This window comes from Conger conger, chromosome 2 (assembly GCF_963514075.1).
Source record: "Conger conger chromosome 2, fConCon1.1, whole genome shotgun sequence".
Classification (NCBI taxonomy): domain Eukaryota; kingdom Metazoa; phylum Chordata; class Actinopteri; order Anguilliformes; family Congridae; genus Conger; species Conger conger.
This window is the reverse complement of record NC_083761.1, coordinates 12,008,658-12,030,759: the sequence shown is the minus strand read 5'-3', so window position 1 is coordinate 12,030,759 and position 22,102 is coordinate 12,008,658. Positions and strand designations below refer to the sequence as shown.

General features: G+C 43.9%; 1 protein-coding gene across 5 annotated transcripts in view; it reads left to right on the top strand.

Annotated features, from left to right (window-relative positions):
• Positions 1 to 3,460: 3,460 nt before the first annotated feature.
• Positions 3,461 to 22,102, top strand: part of zmiz1a (zinc finger, MIZ-type containing 1a) — a 111,483-nt gene continuing 92,841 nt past the window's right edge. For 2 of the 5 annotated variants that reach the window (XM_061231473.1, XM_061231472.1), the window contains exons 1-2: positions 3,461 to 3,544; positions 20,146 to 20,220. The gene's annotated coding sequence lies outside the window, so the exon portion shown is untranslated. The remainder of the gene's footprint in view (positions 3,545 to 20,145; positions 20,221 to 22,102) is intronic. The other 3 variants (XM_061231471.1, XM_061231469.1, XM_061231470.1) reach the window with 3 other exon arrangements.

Genomic DNA, 22,102 nt, shown 5'->3' with positions numbered 1-22,102 from the left:
CTTGTGGTTAGAGCACCATTACAAGGAGCATTAGCTCTGCTCTGTCAACCAAAACATGGGCTCCGAAATGGAATCAAGCCCAAAAACTGCAGCTCTGGGGAAAGCTGCCTCGCTGTGTGTCGGCTTTGGACAGACGCTTGAAATGGAGGCTTGATTGCCCTGCATGGTAAACACTTTTGCAATCTGTGCAGATCTAAAGCCGCGTTTCCTTATACCTTCTGCTTTCCTCGGGAATATCATAAACACTAGTTTCTCCTACTGTGTTTAAGCTACACATATCAAACTTTAAGGTTTCACAACTGCATCACGCCTGTGTTGCATTCCTTTGCGAATAAACATTGCGCTTTTTGATTACGTTTTTATTATTTTTTGCCATAGGTAGTAATTGCTAGTAGTACATGTATTACTCCAAAAAAGTCAAAGGAACCGTATGTCTTAATCAGTTTTATTTTTGGCCGATTCTGTCCCACCGTAGACTGTGCTGAAGGTTTTTATTTTTTGCACTGCGTTTGAGTGGCCAGCGGATGGCCGGGGTCCATGGAAGTGTTCACAGCCCATGAACAGGGCCTGCTCCCTTTCGCCCCCCATTACCTCAGACGGTCCGCTGAAGTGAGAGGTGCACTCCACTTTTGAGTACACTTTTGGCTTTCTGTGTTTCACAGTGATGTGTGAAATATCTGGACGTGCCTGCCTTCAGAGAGAATTCCCAGCAACCGAACGTGGACGTATGCCCAAAGACAAAGCTGAACGGGGCTAGTCTTTTCCTGCTCGGGCCGATAACACACATCCTGCCACTGTGGTCTCCTCTGCGGCAGCTAAAAGAAATCCAGCCCATTCAACGCCATTCGGTTCTTTTGAAGATTTCACAGTAATGTTTGGGTCACAGAAGAAGCCGTTTGGATTAAATGCAAACTGCAGTCTTTGAGGGTGAAAAGTTTGCAGAACAACCTCTTTGCCTCACTAACGTTTGTGGAATGAAATGTATTTTATGGCGTAATGAACTGAAAGGGCCTTTCTCGCTGGCGTTGTGTCCGCAGCTGCAAACGTGGCTGCGTTAAATACATATGCTCCTTAATATATTCTTTTCTCCAGGAATGTTCTCCAGGACGTTCCTCTACCTCCATTTTGCTCTGATTGACGGTACTTTGAAACGAAGCCAAGAAAAATTATTTTGTCAAGATAACACAAATGGGTTATTCTGACAATGTAAAAAGGCTTACTGCTTGGTTGTCAACACGAACCAAGCAAATGTCAATGGGGATCTGTCATGTTGGTCCTTTCTGCAGTTCTGTGGGCTTCAGGTGAAAGATACAGTCTTTTCAATTGGGTCACTGTAAAGCAATCTGTAAATACAAAATGCATATAGAAATGGTACCTTGTATAGGAGAGTGTTTTTCAAGCTGCTGTAAATTACTGCATTGATTATATTTTATATTATAGTATAAGTAAAAAAACAAAAAAACAATTTTATGGAGTGCATTAGTGCACTTTCAAAGGTATTATTGGTGTTTTTGAGTGAACTCATTCTGAACACTGCTCCTATATTCCTGCCTGGTATCAGTAATTGTCTGTTTTTCAATTTTTTCCTCTAGATTTACCAACAAACTCAATTGCATCTCCAGAAACTAATTTTCCACTACATTTATTTCCTCATAAATGTTTGCTTATTTCCCTGATTGTCATTTCTGCGTATTGGAATCTGCTGGAGAGCGAAATGTTTTACTGGAGTGGGGGGAATGTGTTAATTTAGGCTGGTGGATTTGTGAAATTTTCTACCTTTTGTGATGACACCTTCAGCATGCTTATTTGCATGTGAAGAGTACCCACATACTCTCGACTGAAAAGCTTTGGCATTTTAGAGCAGTTTTCAGGTTCAGGTAAACAAGGTGACGATAACTTCGCGATCCGATTTTTTAAAGAAATGTTGCCTTGATTTTTGTGTGTATATTGGCTACTTTAAAGCGAGCCTGTTTGCAAACAGCATGGAAATAAATCAATATGTTGACTTGCTACAGTACCAGCTTGACGTAGACAAACCGCGAAGAGAGACCGACAGTGTCAGCTGTCAATAAATGTGAGCATGGAAGTATTTTCTGTCGCTTGCCCTCAAGAGTTTACCTGTGCAGGTTCTGTTACAGTTTTTCACCTGTAAAAACTTGAAAACAGCTTTAGAATTTAGCTGGTGAAGAGCTTGTTGGCATGGCTGCTCTGTCTCCTGCATTTCAGGAGTAATGCGTCCAGTGTGGTTTTATTCCAGCAATGTGTCTCACCCAGGCCTCTCTGGTCCAGGTGAATGTGATATTCACCAAACATTCAACTGATGCTGCCTTTGCCACTGCCCACCATTATAAAATGATTGCTTCAGTTACACAAATAGAAGTCACTTATTGTGCAGGTCAGCAGGATAATCCTGATATGACCTAAATATAACCGTTATTCCAATTATGCCCCGAAAGCCAATTGTGATAGTATTGACATTTCCCTTACGCAGAGATAATATTCCGATCTGAGATGCACCGACGGACACTTTTATCCACCTAAGTGGTGTGCAAAGGTGTTCATACAACATTTAATGGGGATTTGCAACATTCTTCCATTCACCCTCAACCTTAAATCCATTTAAATGTGATTTCTGGCCAGTATGAGCTGGAGCATTGTTGTTATTGCCTGGAGATTGTTTGTGGTGTGTTAATGCCCTGTTTGGGGGGGGGGGGGGGGTGTTGTGTAGATGAGTGGCGGATGCAGGGGCCAGCGGATGCTCGTGTTGGGACAGTTAACAGCAGAGTTAAAGTGAGGGCGACTGTTAATAGGCTTATCTGTCAATCTGCTGCCAGTTCTGGGCCCAGCAAATATGGTTTGGCAGTGAACCCGTCCCACTGTAAATGTTTATGGTGCTCCCCCATTCATGCGGAGTATCACCTTCTTTTTAATATGTCCTTAATGGCCGCTGATCCGTGAAGGAGGCTTTGCAGGCATTACGGGAACATATTGTTTTAAACTGCTGTAAACTCGCTGAGGGCAGGGCACAGCGAGTCTGCTCGCGGTAATGAATTTGTGATTAGGAACGAGCAGAAAGCTACGTGATGATAGCCCTTGGAAAGACCATGCTAGTGCTATGGCAAGCTTACAGCAGTGCTTAGTATCAAAGTGATTCATTTAGTGAAGGACACAGGACTTAAAGGGCACGTAGGGTTAATATTAAACTTAGGACTTTCTATTATCAAATCCAAATTAGGAGTCGGAGATTGATTAAAGTATGTAGCAATTTTGTTTAACTACGTGTTTCCAAGCCCGCTTTTTAAGCTCAGGAGGTATGCTTGTTTGACTGTGCCAAGCAAGCGTCCCAGTGGTTGGGAAGTGTTTGTCTGGGTTTACTTTCTTCACAGATAAACAGTATTTTAACAGTGTTTTTGTTTCTTTTGTGTCTTCCAGGCGCTGTCCAAGGCGTGCCGAGGTGGGGGTGCGGAGAGGGGTGTCTTCCACGTGATGTGCGGAGGGAGGGGGGGACTGCTAGCGGAGAAGGCTCCCGGCTCGTAGCACACAGGTGCGTACGTCTCCGTCACTGCCTCCTTACACACACAGCTGGGGTCTCCACCTCCTAGCCAACGTAGCTCCAGAGCACGTTTTCTGTAGTCTCACTGCCTGACTGTAAAATGTCAAACACTGCTTTCAGGGGTGGCTAACAGATGAAGCGTGTCGCTGAAAATAGATATCAAGTTTGCGTTTGGTAAGCGGTTAAGTCATTACGGGCTTAAAGTCCCAAATGACAGCTGTCGGACAAAAAGCAGCGTTGCTATCTTTGCCTTAGCTTAAGAACAGGGTTTAATTTGTCACTTTTGGTGGATTTGTTGCTTTTGTTGCACTTAGGCCGACTGCTGTTGGGAGGTTAAGTCTCAAAAAGAACACTGGTTTGCAGTAATTCAGGGTTACTTTTCTAAGCCCAAAATTGTCATGGAAGCACAGTCATTACCAATGAACTAATAATAGGTGTTTGACCGCTTTCAAGCTGCAGCTGCAGCTTGGCTGTGTGACAGAAATGGACAGGGAAGAAGAATTAAAACAGCCCACCAGCTCTTATCAAGGCCAGATGACCTACCTGCTTTTCACGGCGTCCCATAAAATACTGTATTTTTGTGTGTATACTGCTTATAAGTGTCAACAGCGAATGCACAATCGGTGGTTGTTGTTGAAACAGGACCTCATTGGTGCACTGTGCTTGTAGCTCTGACAGGCAAGGTATCGTGTGTCAAACACAGAATCTGCTGAACTCTCCTGGCGTCACTATCTAAATTAATAACACTATGCGATGTAACATAGAAGCATGTCTATATTTATATATATATATATATATATGTGTGTGTGTGTGTGTGTGTGTGTTTGTGTCTGGACACATGCACATATAAAAATACTCTATATATACATATCACATGTACGCGCACATATACGTATATACACACATGCTTGCATGCTCGCCTGCACACACGCGAGTGTTCCCGATGATGTCATAGGCACACAGGAACAGAGGCCATGGCGTGCGTGAGCAGCCCACCCTCTCCCCTCTCCCCTCTTCCCCCCCCTCTCCTCCCCTCTCCCTTCTCCCCTCCTCTCTCCTCTCTGTGCGTGTGCGGAGAGCATGTTGATTTCATCCCGACCACCTTGGGGCTCTGCGTAACAAGCTGCTGCCCCGGCGAGTCGGTTAGCGTTTTAGCGTTAGCGTTTTAGCGTTAGCGTTTAAGCGGCGCGGCTCGGTGCGCGGGAGGCTGGTCCCTGTGGCCGCTGCAGAGGCATGCGAGCCGTTGCACCTGCATCACGGCGGGAACGACTGCAGTCGCTTCACGCTCTTATCTAACGGAGAATACGCTGGAACAACACCAGAGAGGAAGCATGGACACCCATCACCCATAATACTGGATACACTTCCAGTATTAATCTGTAGAATATTGTACTTATTTGTAATGTCCCCACACTGAACCCAGTAATACAGGCTTCGTGTGTAAAAACGTTCTTTGAAATGCTCCCTTGCTCCCTTACACAATGAATTATTATTATTATTATTTTCAGGGATTAAGAATGGGGACATCCAGAGGAGGAAAAAAAAAAAAAGCCCTGGTTAATCTTGCTTAGTGCAGTGTGAATGCAGAGGAACACTGAAGCTCCACGAACATCTGCCTCACACGCAGCTGAGTGGGATAAACTAAAGCGATTAGTGCGGAAACGTCAGGCGATGGAGACGGTCACGCCATCGCCCAGGAGTATGACGCGAATATGATGCGTTTCCTGGCCCCTCTTTGTTTTGTTTTGTCCGCAGAATGCTGGGAGCCTCTGGGGGAAAAAGCGCAATGTACTTTAGGATTGAAGGACTGCACTCAACAAGAAAAGTGCCACAGGGAATGGAGGGGAGGGCGTCTTTAGTCTGCCCGAATAAAATGTAAATATCGGGATAACGGATCATGAGAACCGCATCATTCTGTAACAGAAGCATGTTGCGGTGATGCTAATTGCCTTTGAATCGGTACTCAATAACTGCTTATTGCATAAACGTTGTTTATTTAAAAGCTGCAGGTGTGTTATTTTTTCAGTAGAAATATAATGGGCCAACAGCTTGACAGAGTAGTTTAGGAGCGAGGCATGCAGTCAAAAATCTGCAAGTTAAATTCTGGACGCAGCTGTTGTACCTCAGAGCATGGTACTTGACTTAAATGACCTCAGTGAATTATCCAGCTGGATAAAATATGTGTAAGTATGTACACTCCCCTGTATAAAGGCTTCTGAAGAGCAAATCTGCTAGAGTAATCATGCAGTTTTGCTTTTTATGTAGTTCATGGATACCTTTTATACTGTAACTGCTAGTCCATTGAATTCAGTGCATTATGTGATGGCTATGCAATTACCCATCATGTCATGCGCATTATCTAAGGTGTTTGCAGTAGCCTAGCACACACAAGCGGATTATGCCATACAATGTATGTCTTTAATTTCAGTTCAGGCTCACATCCGTCCATCCTGATGTTCCAGGGATTTATGATCCTAACGCACAGGATTTAGTGGGCAAAGAAAAAGAAAATGGGGGGAGAAAAAAAAAAAGATTGTATACTCCTACCAAGGGCCCCATGGCGTTATGAACAAACACTTCCTTTTTTCGACCTGCTCAGAGAACAATATCCTGCACAGGCTTTCACAGTTAACCTCGCTGAAGGAAAGGAGAAAAAAGCTCCTTCCTGTCCGTGGCCTCTGAGAGATCTGGAAGTGATAAGTGCCGACAGTCTGGTTACTGCACAGGAAGAGTGCCCGGGCAGAGGAGCTCCAGTGCCTCTCAGCTCCGACACTGCTTACGCGACACGCAGGGGAGAAACCAGAGACCGGGGCTGTGTGTGGAGGGGTTCCCACACCGCAAAACCCCCCAAAAATATCTGCCTTACTAGTATTTCACTAGTTTCGCAGACACAGATAAAGCCTAATCTTTGCCTAAAATAAATTTTGAATTGAGATTCTCCATATAAATAATTAGCAGTCAAAATTTGGGGTCAGTTTCCCAGACACAGATTAAGCTTAGTCCTGGACCAAATTGAGTTTTCTAATTACTACTGTTTCTATTATTAATATTGCAATATATTGCAATAATGCGATATAAAGTGAGACAGTTTGCCTCCTTTCAAGATTTACCACTGGGGTAAGAAAATGTCATTTGTCAAGCAAACAGTAGCTTAAAATAAGTGAATATGTTATACTTGAGAGAAGTCTCATTACAAGACACAAAGGCTTGTTAAGACACTTTTATTGCAGTGCAGACACTGCTGCATAAGCCAGGGACAGCCCCGTGTTTATGTTTGTGCTTTATACGCGCTTGAGGCTCACGCCAAGAACAGCACTTAATAACAGAGAGGAATACAGTGGGCGGGTTCCAGCGTCTCATGTCTCACGGGCCAGTCGATATGGGTCCACCGTATATCGAACAGCAGGGAGACGAACGGCTAATATCTCCAGCCTTTACATGACGATTCGATCACAAGAGATTTCAAAATAAGAGTCTAATTAGCACAATGTATAGCAGAGCGGCTGCAATCAACCCAGCTTGCATGCCTATACCAAACGAGGTGTACATCAGCAGCTATGGGCCCGTTTTGGCGAGATTTAGCTAGCAACAAAAAGCCCCGCTAATGGTCACGGAATACCTTCGCTCGTGTTGCTATGTTTGTGTGTCCAGGTGGCAACAAGGAGGCTTCCCCTGCAGTCTTGTTGGCCCTGCCAAGAGCCGGCCTCATTTCCTTTTTTTTCCCCGCACCTCAAATAGTGTGTGCCGAAAATGGCCATGGAGCAGGCTCTTCTGAGCGATAACTGCCGGCTGAAACCTCTCTCACTGGCCTCCCACGCTCCGCTTTGTTTTCCTGTAGAAGACAATAACTTCCTGTTTTGCGCGCCGCCTCTCCGTGTCTGTGACGTGCTCATGCCCAGAACGTTTCATTTCACGTGGCGAGTCGAGATTCCGGCCCCTTAGCGGTGGGAAGAACCGGGGGAGGAGGATGGCTGGATCTCGAAGAAGACAAATGATGACACGCATTTAGGGCCGTAGGTTTATCGTTTATCGTATATATCGTTAACGACACCTTTTCTGTTTTTACCAGGTTTACAGCCGGTGTATATAATACAGTAAAAAAAAAAATATCTCAAGGATATTATTGATATGATGAAAAATATTTATTAATTTATTTATTAAAAAGAATCACTAATTAGATTCTCACAGATGAATCTATAGCGGCATATTTTTTTTAACAAATGAAAATGTATTTTTAATCTTGTTTCGGGACTGTTCCTGGTGCCACTAAGGAAAGTAGCGTGTTTGTGGAAAAAAAAAAGCCCTGAAGTAACACGAACGCTGGGTGAGGTGTTTAATGTGTCTGACAGACACAGGGCTGGGAAGAGCTCTCAGACTGTGTTGTGTTGCGTATGGTGCAGATGATAATGGAAAGGATGTCAGCACACAGCGGATTAGTTTGCACAGCTGGAATTAATAGCACATTCTTGTCTCTGCTCTAAGGACTTTGGGGGGTGTATCTGCTGATTCTCTCAAATGGGGGGGGGGGGGTGTTTACTAAGATAGAATATATTCATATGTGGTGAGGGAGACTGGGAGCAGTTGTATGAATACTGTGTTTTTAATCTTCCTATATTTCTTGGCTGTGTTTACACTTGGCGAGGGTTTTCTCACAAGGACGTTGCTCACAACACTCTGTTGGTTTTGTGCGTGCATTAAAACGGGATTTTTTTTTCACCCCCCCACCGCTAGCAAATGCGAAGGAACACAATGGAGTTGTAGCGCCTGAGAGAGATGGAGTGGGTTCGGCGCTGTAGCACTTGAGCTCGGAGCAGAAGAGGAGACGGCGGCGGCGGCCGCGCCGGTTCATTAGTCATTTCGAGTGGGGCCCGGAACTGCATCAGCGGGCTTGACATGGCCGCGCTAACCGCCCGCGAGGAATCTCGTAACCCGCTCGTAGCGGGCGAGGAATTTCAGCCCAGGTCAGAGTTCGGAGGCGGAGCTGTCCAGGGTTTCCTTGTGTGGTGTCGATGACCCGGTCGGCTGTCGTCGAAACAGTGGAGCGCAGTGCGGGGCTTCGGTCGGGGGGGAGGGTTTAGTGTACCGAGCTAAAAATAGGCGCCGCATCATCTCCGCCTGCGCTCTGCCTATCTCCGCTGCCAGCAGGAACGGCGCGTTGGGCTCGGTGCAAACGGCCGGCCAGGAAATCAAAGTGCTCCAGCAGCCCTCTGCGTCCGCTTCAGCGGGGAAGGCGCTGGAGACGTCTGCCTTTCAGCAGCTCCCCGGTGGCGCCCCCCCCCCGTAATCACGCGCCAGCCTCCGTCCCCGGAACGCACCCCGCCTCGCAGGGAGACCGTCCGTGCCCGGGTTTCCACGGCGGCGCTGCTTCACAGCGATAAAACACTCTGTATGGGCCCGTTGCGGTGTGTGCTACCATTGATGCCTCTCTGTATTCAAAGACCTAACCTGTGTTTCCAAGATGGAGGGGGGGGGGGGGCGGGGGGCTTGGAGTGGTGGGCGGTGGGATCTTGTGTTATTGTTCTTTTTTTCCTCGATTGAGAAATGAAGACTTTCTGAAAGTGTAAGGATAGTACAAACAACTGGTCATGGAGTCCCCCCCCCCCAAACCCCATTAATCTATTTATATCTCCTTGCCTTCCACAGAAGCGCAGTGATAGCATTATCTTACCTTCAGATAACCTTGGCTGTAATTTCATGTTTTGTTCTACTTTTTGTATCGCTGAACCTTTTAAAGAAGCGCAGTTTGGCTCAGAAACCCTTCCCCCTGGGCTGCGATTTTCTCTTTCTGTGAGTAAACTTGATAATTGAGTGAGCTGCAACGCTTGTGAGCCAGTGGCGAATTCCCACCCTGAAATTTCCACACTACAACAACAAACAAACAAAACCCCCAAAAAAACTAAGATAAAAAGTTAAACGAATGCTTAAATACACACTGCCTTTGATGTGAAAGAGGTTATATAATTATGGCCCTCATTTTTGGTTCGCGTGCTGAGTGTTTTCCATATGATTAATGACTATAATATGCAATGCTTCACAAGCCGACAAATTAATTAATGGCCCTGTGTAATGCGTTTTAAGAACACTGTTGGCGCGGAGTGGCTGATGGTTTATGAATGATCTAATCTCGCGTTGTGCTCATTCCTGCCTCTTCCATCGGTAAACAAAACAATGGCCTTATCATAATACCGCTTCTCAGCCACTCCTCTCATTTGCTTAATAAAACAAATGAGGCAGTCCCGGGCTTTCCGCTTCTCCGGGAACGCCGCCGCTATCAGGCCTTTCCGGTCCCGTTAACGGGCGCCGTGTACGCATGGAAGCCATTCCCCCAATAACGTAGCTTGTGTGTATTAATTAAGAACAGTACTGCACTGATGACAAACGAGCTTCTGGAAGCTTAGGGTGTCTCAAGGCATGCTAGCTCCCATAGGATGAACTAATTAATACAATTAATTAGTTATTAGTAATGAGTTAATTAGGGGCCAAATGTGGGTGTTAAGGCACCCTATTGGTGGATCATTACTGTGTGCTCTGTGAATAAAGGTATGATTATTATTATTATTATTTATTATTATTATTATTCATACTTGTATCATCATCATCTCTGCTCTTCTAAGTGGAGCTTTGAACACCTTCCTCTGTATATATCTCCCACGTAATGGCCTTTGGAAATGTTTTGTTTCAACACCCGTGATCTGCAGAGGCTATTGGTGCAGTTTAATGTGTGGCAGATCTGTTAATTCATTTAAAGGCATAGAAAGGTCACGCTTTATGGTTTGGTGTTTTGGACTAATTTAGATCTCAAGCTAACGCACGTAAAATCGTACTGATTAGTGTTCGTTTGGAAGTGGAAAATCTGCCCGTAGCCAGTTTTCTTGCAGCCAGGTTTATTGCAAATTATCAGAACGTGCCACTAACTACTGCATATTATCCGCTTAAGACCGCTTATGGTGCTGTATGAGAATATAGTTGCAGCCTGTGATAATTCCTACTTGATTGTGATGTGTAATTGGTCACAGAGGTTAGTGGGTATATTTTCCCCTGTTAAATGGCATGCTTGTGTATGTTTTAAACATTTTGATCTTGTACTGTCAAGAGGCCTGAACAATGCTGATTGCAGCTGAGCTCAGTGATTGTTGTACCAATTCCCAGTTGAGAAGACTTCCACCTTACAAATCTTGCAGATATTTCTGAAATATTTATACACATATTTTCATGCTCTATGCTAATTATGTGGACAATAAATGTTTGATTATAAGGAATCTGGAGGAACATGTCAACATATTGTGCCACACCAAACAGATTTCCAAATGTTGTTCATTAATAATAAGGCCTTTGCGAATAATATAATTATCTGGATGCTGTGTTTTGTCGGTAAAATGAGATTTACTATGTTATGTGCATAGTCTGGACAATGTGATTAATATATAATGTAATATTTTATTTTTTGTTTGTTTTAGTGTCATCAGGTGACATTCAACATATGGGACATGAATTTATATTTTGAGCGTAGTGAGCTGAGCTCTTGATCATAATCGGAAGAATAATTTAAATTTTATGATATTGAATCCCCAACGTTGATCATTTCTTTGGTTCGCTGAGATCTCTTTGTAAAGCAGAGAGAACATGCCAGATGTTTGAGGCATTTAATTTCAACTCCCTCTGACGGCACTCCAGGTGTATTTAACACTCATAAAGAACCATGGCGCTCGCCGTGTGTGTGTGTGTGTGTGTGTGTGTGTGTGTGTGTGTCTGTGTGTGTCTGTGTGTCTGTGTCTGTGTCTCTGTGTGTGTGTGTCTGTGTCTGTGTGCGTGTAGGTGTGCGTGTCTGTGTGTGTGTATATACGTCCACACAGGGCACTTCCAGATCCTTTCAGGGACTGTTACAAAAATATGCACTGGGGAAATATTATATAATCACGAAGGATGTGTTTGAGTGTGAGAAAAAAGGAACAAGCAAATGATAAGAAAAGTGGAGCAGTGGGAACCAGATTGGAACAGAGAGGATATTTACCAGCTTGGCTGAATTAACGACAGGACAATATGACTGGGTAGGAAATCTGTGTTCACTTATTTTTGTCGATAAACTGAAAACGAGCCCTGAAAATGGAGATATTATTAACAGGCGGCTTTGTGAGATAAACGGTAAAAAGCAGTTTGAAACGTCGCTGTGGTACGGAACATCACAGGGGTAGGGAAGTTGTCGGGCTCAGAATGAGGACTCTGGTGGGATGCAAATGAAGCGGGATCATAGACTTTGGGAAGGGAGGAAAAAAAAAAAGGGAGAGTTTGGGAAGTGGTACTTTCACACACACCCTGTGATCCCTGACAACTCCATCTGATAATTAAACAATTAATAAAAAAAAATAATTAAAAGGGAAGCCCCGCCAAAACCTGGATTTTTTTAAAAACGTGAATATTATCAAATTAGGGAGAAAATCTGTGTGTGTGTGATATCGTGCAAGCTTTCCGCAGACCTATGAAAACGCAGGCATCCAGTCAAGTGTGCTAAACTCACACAATGCTCACACATAGGTCTCATATATGGGCGTATAATAATATGGCAATCGGTGTGAAACAATTATCAGGTTCACACAGTGCATCTTTTTTCAGCCGTCTGTGCATGTGCTCCGAACTTTTATTTTGAATTAATATTTGCGACCGTTCTTCGACGGGGGTCAAGACGACGCGCGCGAGCAGCCTCCGGGTGCCGTGCAGCGGGCGAGCGCATTCGGTCGCTAAATCCGCGCGGCGAGCCGCGGACCTGTGCGCTAATTGCGGATCGGCGCCGGAATGCGAATTATTTCCGGCGCTTGGGCCCCTTTTAATTGAAAAGGCGCGAGGTTTTCTCCCGGGCCGAGATTCGGCCGCAACGCACGCACACGCGCCGCGGTTAAGCGGGCTCCGCTCTCTGGCCGCGGGACAGGAGGGGAATGCGCCCGGGCGGTGACAGGGAGACGGAGAGGAGCAATATTTAGACAGCTGCACGTGTGGCCCCATGTATCCCTGTCCGTCAGAGGAGGGTATTTCTGTCTCCTTAGCGCAGCCTCTAAGACTTCCACACAGACACCTGCTGCCACCCCCGTGTCATCGCTGTCGCAAACCAAAAAGAGCGAGAGCCACCAGCGTGTGCTTTAATTAAAAACAGCGCTATTGCAGCATAATTGGCAAGCGCCATATTAGCTATTTGATTTGCCTAAATGTGGTAAGAGTCAAGCTGCCCTAAATGGGAAAGCTGAGTGGAGTGAGACTAATGTATACATTCATCAAATGGAAATGTGCCAGCATAATTCTTTGTATCTAATTATGCCTTATTTTCTTAATGCAATGTTTTTTTCTTTTTTTTTGGTCGGAGAATGGCACATGGATTTTCTCTCCCTCTGAGGAAAAGATCGTTTTGCATACAATGTGAATCATATCGTACTAGACGTTGTCCAATTAATCGACTGGCCCGTGTCCACTGAATAACACTGTAGCAGCTATTAAAGAAACATGTGCAGATTGAGCGGGATTTGGGCCTGGGGCCTAACTGTGCTGCTGGTTGTTGCTCTCGCTGTCAGCGGAACAAACGGCAGGTTTTCAGCGTCCAGCCGCAGCATTGCTCTTCCACGTGGGCTCCACGGTCGTGGTGACGTGCGAATGCCGTTCTGGTATTGGTGACATCTGAACTTTGGGTGTGGAGCTCGTATCAAGGCCTCAGCCTGACACGTCGCCAGTGTCACCGCCTCTCCTCGTGCCAGTCGGATGGGCGAGATCGATGACTTGAACCTGCTGCATTAACTAATACCCACCCACTTAGCAAATCTCCTGTGACGAGAACCTGAGCTTCTTGTTGACCCCCTCTTTAGAGCTAAGGTTGTCCTTTTCATGATTTGGATTTGGATTAAGGTCAAGGTTCAGGGCCTTGCTGGTTTTTGTACATCTTGTTGCAGAGAGAAGTCATCTAGACGCGTCAATGAAGCCCAAAAATCACCTTCCTCATTTTACAGAGCGTAAAACACACCAAGTTGATGAACACTGAATAAAGCTCAACAGCAGTAGCAGGTGTGTTGTCAGAGTACTGTGCACTGCACCTGCAGGGATAGCAGCTCCAAAAGGTTGTTGGAACACGCCGATATTTTCATTCTCCCGACGCGGGTATTTCCGACTGTTAACAAAGAGAGCAATGGAGAGAATCAAGGCAGGGGTGTCTTTTATAGTGGTGGAGGACGACCGTGTTTGCATTCCCGACAAAAGGGTATTCATACCTATGCATCCGCCTCACTGTCTTTAAACTTTGCCTGCGTAGATCTTTCCCCACACGTTGCCGCAACGCCGGTCGTGAACGAGTCGTAGGCTAAGTGGCAGAAGCTCTCTCAACCGCTATGAAAGACGATCGCAAGGTGCATTTCAACGTGTGTTTATGAAAGGCAGCATATCTTTCACTCCCCCTCCCTCTCCCTCTCTCTCTCCCTCTCTGGTTTTCTCCTTCGTACGCCTCAGACAGTTGGTCACACGTCTGCAGTTCTGTGGTAGACTGGCAGAGGGCCGGGAGCTGAGCCCAGTGTTGGTGGATGGCAGGCAGCCGACGTGTCTAGCTACAGCAGAGGAGAAAGGGGCCTTGTGTACTTAAATGCCACTGCAGCATGTTGGGGTTGCCTGAGTGCAAGTGAATATTTAAGCAACTCAAACTTTCTGTTCTCCTGGTCAGTGACCAGAACAGGTTTCCAGCTGGTGCTGCGCAAATATTTGTTTAATGCTTAGATGCTATTGTTAAAATTGGCTGCTCTTTGGGACCTATTTAGTAAGTACACCTAATATTATAACAGTTGGAATGTAACAGTCCTTTGAGATATAGTTTTTTTTTTTCCTCCTCAGAAAGGCATGACATCTCAAAATGGAGGATAATTCTAGGTGACCGTTTTGGATCCCAGGACGTTAGTTATTTCCAGTCATCTGTGCTTTCACCTCAGCAGCCGTCATCCATATTGAAATGAGCCGTTGAGGTTTTGAATAGAGGAAAAGGAGATTTGCTATTCATGCCCTGAGCGCTTTTACATACAGGTTGAGGGTGCTGCATTGGGCTTCACATTTAGAGGCTGCTGATTCTCCAACGTTCCCTAATCACACATTCTCAGTGCCGGGACTTATTGGAACTAAAGTTTCTGGTGATCTCATTGCTAAATTCTTTCATACTCTTAACTTCTGCTTTGCCGTTCCCTGCTTCCCAGCGCTTCTCGTGTGCAGTCGGGGAGCGCTGCTGTGTGGATTGAATTCCGTCTCCATGTGCTTGTGCTTACAGGGCTCTTTCTCATCTAGCCATGAAGTGGCGTGCAGCTCTTTTGTCTGTGAGGCCAAAGCAAACTTGTGCCTTCCAGAAAAGTAACAGAAGTGTATTTTTCATGACCACCTTTTAGTTACTCTGACAACCCTCAGCCACCTCCACCCCCACAGGACTTCACAACGGCTTGCAGTGGCTGACATGAGCTACGGGGAGGGGGGGAGGGGGGGGTAGGGATTGGCTGATAAATAGCTTCCCCTCAGGTCATGTGTCACTTGCGTTTTCAATGGAATCTATCCTCCCGGTCAACTACACTGCTGCTTCAAAATGTTTCTCAAAGCAGGTCACAGTCAAAGCCTGGCAGGGAAGGGCCATATTCACAAAAACCTAATTGGTGGGTTTATCTCTTACATTGGCAACTACATTTTTTATTTTACCTTGCCTCGGGTTCAGTTTTGTGTGGTTTACCCCGTTGATAACGTGTGCAGGACAATGCAAGAGCGCAGATGTCTTCTGCTGTGTTCTTGCCAGTTGGATTATGACCTGCTGCGGTGGCTTTTGTGTTCAACAAAAGCCATTAGTGTTTACTGCACTTTCAAAATAAATGCGTGATTGCTAATGCTATCTAGTTAAGTAGCTAATGATGTTGAAAATGAAGTCTGCTCAGGTTTGCTTGCTAGCCAGTATTGTACTGATGTAGTAGCTCGCTCAACCACAAATCCTTGCCAACTTACTTTTAAAGTTGGTTGGTTGTTTCTGCATCATTTTGCATCGTGGCCTTCAAATAAATAATTTGAGTACATGAAAAATAAAACTAAAATAATAAGGAATAAGAGATTTTACACATTGCTTCATTTTGTCTGAAAGACAAGAGTGTGTGGAGTGTGGAGAAATGTATTCCATCACAGACCGTATATTTTAAATGTTTTAGCTGGATAAACTACAAATACAAAGCAACGGATGCTCTGACATCCATGAAATATGTAATGCATGATCCTTGTTTTAGTTTTTTTGTAAAACAGCTTTGGTGCGGTTATCATATTGCAGTTACATTTGAAAGGTCAAATCCTCCAAATTTCTTTTGAATAAGAATTTTTAATTGGTAAATTGAATGACTTATTGAATGAAATTTTTTAGCCAGTATGGTTGTTTTAAAAAATATATATATAATGGAATAAACTCCTTGTTTTGTTTAATTTCATGTTTTCTGATACTGCAAAAACCAATTAAACCTTACATTTGACCTAAAGTCAAAAACAGCCAAACACCGAACCCTGTAAAATCTCAATAGGGACAAGACTATCTCCAAATTATTTCAGTTTAATTGTAAAAGCTGGCTTTTGCTCCACCAACATATGATGAGCTCTGTCTCTCCCTCTCTCCCTCTCTCCCCCCTCTCTCTCTCTCTCTCACACACACACACACACACACACACACACACACACACCCTACAAGGTTACTCCTGCCCAAATAAGTCACTGCTAATTGATGTTGGATGTTAAAATAAGGTTTCTTCAAACGTTGACCTTCTCATCGCCAATCATAACAAATGTGCGTTTCAATTTCAATATGGGGAAAATACTCCCTGCAGCATGACCAGCCTAAATGAATTATTCAAATCTGTTCATTGCGCGTTTCGCTAGCCGCTACATTTAATAGCGTCTATAATGGCATCTATCTGAGAATGAGATTAATCCGCTAGTAAGACGATCACAGCGTGTAAGATACTCAAGCGAGATTGCTTGCAATCATTCTGTATGCCAGCCCAACAATGTCAAAACGGGAGAATATATTTCACTCTCAAATGCTGATGCACAAAGATGGCTCAAATCAATTTGTTTTAAAGCCTTTGTCTGCATTAGCCACATCACTGGCTGCTACAACACACGATAGTATCTGTTTTATAAGAAAAGCTCTTAGCAATTGCTTAAAAGAAAAAAGGACAACGCGTTTCATTTTTCCAATGCAGATTGTTTTACTCAAGCAGCGTAGAGTCATTTTAGTATCGTGAGTATTGGCCTAACTAAGGAGGCCTCAAGAAGAGGTCTGTATCCAATTTGCTGGGGAACAAAGTAGGCCTACTGTAATAAATATAATTTACTGTACATATCAAGTATTCCTGGAAAATGTAGGAAAGGTGTATTTGAATAGCGAATATCTGTTTCCTGCGCTTGTTTTCTTAAGCCGTTAGCTGTCCACAAACATAATTTGCGCGCCGTTTTAACGCCGGAGACGCCGGGAAGCCGTGAGCGGGCCGGAGCGGCGGAGACAGGGCGTCTTTCAGCAGGCAGCGGCTCCGGTTCCCGCTGGCCAGGGGGAGATCGTGCTCTCGCGCGCCGTACCTGCGATAATGAGCCTGGCGGGTGAGCGCACAGCGAGGGAGAGGCAGACACGCGATCCGACCGGCAGCGCTCCGCAAACAGAGCGCCCACTCCGCGGCCCCACGCTGGCTCCGCCGTAAAAACGCACAAGGAAAGGCCTCTCTGTGAACAGCCCTCCCTCCAGGTGCGAAAATGTCAGTGTTTCTCCCGGAAACCCGAGACCCGCTCGCCCAGGAAAAGCTCTCTTCTCGCTGAATTATCGTGGACGCATTAGCCCAAGATAGCTTACGCCCAAATTAGATCAGCCTCTTTTGAATCATTGAAGGAAATTGTGAATGTCTGTGATAATTTTCCCTTTCTGTTTCAAATGGAAATAAAATAAAGATTTCTGTGAAAAGGATAGTGCGAGGGTTTTCTGGTGGAGTGAAAGTGCTTATATAATTGCTAATTCTTCTTTATTTGAAGAGGGGGTCGGACAAGTAAATGGATAATGGTGTTTCTGGCAGCTCCTTTGTCATTTTTATCATTTGGGCTGCTGCTGCACTTCAAATGCGTTGCTAATATTTTCAGTAGCGATGCTACACTGTGTCCACCAATAGCAATGCTTAAAGATACTTACAAAACTCACCGATTTCAATATCGGTTAAATCGATTATCAGCGATGATATCACTGCTCAGAAACTAGAGCCACCATGTTTACAAATATCATTTTTTTAAAATCCAGTTTCCAGTTTCGTGTGATATCATTCAACTTTAAATGAAAGGTTATATAAATACAGGATTCACCTCATTTAAAAATATACTTTTTTTTTTTAAATCAGTGAAGGATTTGTGTTCCATTTCAGCATGTGAAGTGAATCTTGGCCCCTTTTGCAAGTAACAGCTGAATATTACTGGGATAATTTAAAGATTTGAATGCAAGTAGAGGCACAGATGAGTTAAAAATGTCGTTGCCATTAAACTGCCCATTAGCAGTCGGGACATGAATATCATATTAGGACATTTTCAGATTAAATGTTACAGTTATCTGAGGGCTGACTTCAAATATTTATTTCCAATTATGGCTGCAACAAAGTTCAAAGTGTAATAAATCTTCAAGTGACATTTTATTAAGAATCAAAAGCAAACTTCAAATTGAATTTGTTTGCTTCACGGGAACAGTTAATCACGGGCTTTAAAGTTGGAATATATTTCTCGTGTTTTGCCTATTTTTAAAATATTCAGACGGTTGTTGTGTGCAGTACAGTATCAGCGTGCTGCAGTTACCTGATCATGTTCTGTGAATTAAACGCAGAGGCTTGCTGTTGACACATTTCAGAGCTGGGTTGTCTCTCTTGTGTGGAAGGCTGTAGTATTTGCTGTGTTCTGATCTGGTGTTTAAATGTGTCAGTGTAGCCCATGACATCATTCAGATAATATCTATTATTTTTAACAACCATATCGCATTAAATATGTGAACTGATTGTTTATTAATTGAGATAAATATAATTTTTGAACTCACCATCTTTTTTCAGCTGTTGTTATTAGATCATTTTGGTTTGGACCAAAGTGTCATGTGTCCAGTCTCAAAGTGGCAGCCTAACTTGCTGTCGGTCTGAAGGAGAGAGCTTTTGAAATCCTGCGGCGTAATTACTCTGAGTTTAGGAGTCTGTATGTGGCCTTGCGTTCTCGATTGGATAACCCTCTGCCTGGTTATAGGCATGCTGCCTGTTTACACGGCTAAATCTAGCAATGGCGGCTGTGTCCTTGAGGGAAAAGGAGGCCCATCATTTGTGTTGGCTGCAGTGGTGCAGTGTATGCGTGTGTGAGTGTGTGCGGGTGCGTGTGTGTGCGTGTGTGCGTGTGCGTGTGTGCGTGTGTGTGTGTGTCTGTGTTAAAGCTTTGGGAAATCAAGGAGGCGCGCAGTAATCTGCATCATTAAAAGCACGCGGTAATAACCTCCACCATGTCTGCGTCTGAGAGGAGCTCTGCTGTCACTGTTCGTTTGGTGTTTTATGAAAACATTAGAATGCACCTACCGAACTGACCTCTCCTCGCTGGCGTTCGGAGGTGTGTGAGAAACGTGTACACTCCAGAGGAGCGTCGCTCTCAGATACAGCGCTAATGAGACCCGAGTGTGTGTGTGTGTGTGTGTGTGTGTGGGTGTGTGTGTGTTTGAATACAGAGCGTAAAACGAGTACAGGTACTGTAGGTAAGAAATAATCAGAGCCTCAATTCATCTCTGCATTTGTATTGCTGGCTGGAGGTGTTTTGGTAATATGAGCGGAAAGAAATAGGGACTTCACATTAATTACACATTCATTTATCCAGTTTTTTCCGTTTCATTAAAGGAATGGTTCAAAACTGGTTTCGAGCATTTCAGAAAATGTTCAATATTGGAATTTTGAGTAAATTCCATCTCCAGTTTTGTTGTGAGACTTACAATATGCTCTAACACAGCTAAGGCTAAGTACCAAACCAATTACTGCTTGCTTGTATCGTGTTTTTGGGCTTAATTAGCGCTAAATGCTTTTTGAAGCTGCTGCACCGCAAGTTTGTCCACGTGCACCAGTGAATACAAATTTCAGCCTGCTATGTACAGATAGTTTTGTGAAATGTGAGCAGACCAATTATGTCATTTTAGCACTGCGCTGGCTGTGCGTACACTTCAAGAATGTCTACAGACGAGTCGGTCATCCCCATTACTCAATTCAGAGCGCTCATCTCAAGGCCATTTCTTCATGCGGTGGTTGATATTCATTAGCCTTTCAGAGGTCATTTTACAAGCTCATTGGTTGAAATTTTGTTCGAATTGCCACAGACAATGTCGTCTCAATGTCAGTGCCTTTACAGGAAAGGGAGAGGGATAAACTGTGTTGTGGTTTGAAGGTGTTTGTTGCTGCTATTCCTCTCTTGACCGTTAGAAGTCCGAAATCACCTATTGTACCTTTAACTTGAGCTTCTTTTGTCCATAAAGAAAAACATTGTGAATTCACTTTTTATTATTCTCTTTTTTTGTCTCTCTCTTTATTCAGGTATACCCTATGATTGATGGGGAAATAAAGGTGGTTTTACAGAGTAACTATAAAAGAAATCCCGAATATCCACAGGTAAGAGTCTTGACATTTTCTGTTAAAAGTACAGTGCCTACACATTCAGTTATTTTGTTTTACTTTGTGCCATTTAATCACGGTGTTCCTAACTCAAATTGAAAGTTTAGTTCCTTTACAGGCTTTCATGGCATCTCAGAGTTCTGTGTAAATACCAAAGTTGGCAGTTTCCATTAGTATTTAATGACATCCACTGTAGTACTAGGATGAAACGAAAACGTATACTTTTTAGTTTTTGGTCTGCATTAAAAGTCCTTTGTTGACAGCTGCAGTGCATGTGGAAGCCTTTGTAATTGCTTTCTCTTGTGCCTGCGTTTATAGTTCTCTGATTTACTGGGTAAGTCTCCGACCCAAAGCTTGCCTCTCTGTGCGCCTGCAATCATATGGTACAGGGAAAGCGTATTACCCCTCCATTACAGTGAATGAGAAGTGGTGGGGCCGTGTGCGTGTGTAGCCCACATCAATGCAGGGGCCATTAGCCCAGCACGATAAAGCATTCGGGTGGAGGGCAGGCATGACTACGAAATGCCTGAAAATTTCATACTCAAGTGTGTCAAAAACTATACCTTAAGCTATCAGTTTGACACAATCTACTTCGGGAAAAGTCCATGAGCCACATCTGAGATAAAAATCCAGCGATACACAGTACCTCACATCTGAAATGGGATGTCCCCATTAAGTGTGCTTCAATAGCGGTTCAATCAGTGGCTTGGATAAATGATTAATTTAGTAGATAGAATTAGTTTTGCTGATTCATAAGATAAATTTTCGGAAAGACAAAAAGAACGAGGTTGTTAGTTTTTTTAGGTTTGCTCAGACCCCTACATAGAGGTGTAAACTTGATATCCAGTTATGCTAGAGTGCCCATAAACAGACATGACTGAGCAAAGGCTATTTGTAGAAGCTGAAGAATTCTTTGGGGCTTTGTGATGTGTTCAGCGTGTATATGAGGCACTGCTCTTAGCTTCTGGTGAGGGGTCGCTCGTATAATGCTCCAAATACCTCACATCAGTGAGTGGAGTGAAGATACTCACTATCCCGCTAAAGGTGTGGGGGAACCATGGTGGGGAAATCCATTGCCAGTTCTCAAATGCAAAGGGGATGACAGCTCTTCTGTCGCTGAAATGCTGATATGTTTTGGGTTGCAGGTGAAAAATATAATGGGTGCATATGCTTTGGGCATAAACCTCACATCTAAAAATTTTATTCCCAGGAACTGTAAAAAAACTGCTTCTGTTTTCTATTTAACAAATGAGCACAATGGTTTTTTATCAATTGGTGTTTTGAAGCAACTTTATTAGTTCTCGAGTTATGAAACTGACAATGCATAGAGCCAGATGAAAACTTCTCTGTTAAAAAAGTGAGCTGACAAAAAATTCGATTTTGATGCCGAGGATATGTACGCCGTTATAACAGGAGCCAATAAATGCATATACGGAGTTATTTTCACAGAAAAAGTGCTTCAGCAAACAGCAGTTAGAGCCAGACTTTGCTGGCCGGCTGTACAGATTGCATCAAAACAAAAAGGTTCTGTTTCACTGTGTCTGACAGTAATTGCACTGTGTTGCTATAATCTACAGCTGCCCACCCCTCCCCCTCTCCCTCCCACACCACAATGGTAATAGCACGCCATAAAGTTTTCAATAAGCCCTGTATGTGTGTGTGTGTGTGTGTATATATATATTTATATATATATATATATATATATGTGTATATTTCTTGGACTGCTCGTTTTAGTGCTTCCTCCCGTTTAAATGTTTTAATTTGAGTCTGTGTTTATGATAGTATTGGTGTTGATGGTGCGTTGAATGCTCCTGGTGTATGTGCTAATGATATGCCACCACTACCAATAATGGTAACGTTAAGCTGCTTATTCATTTAT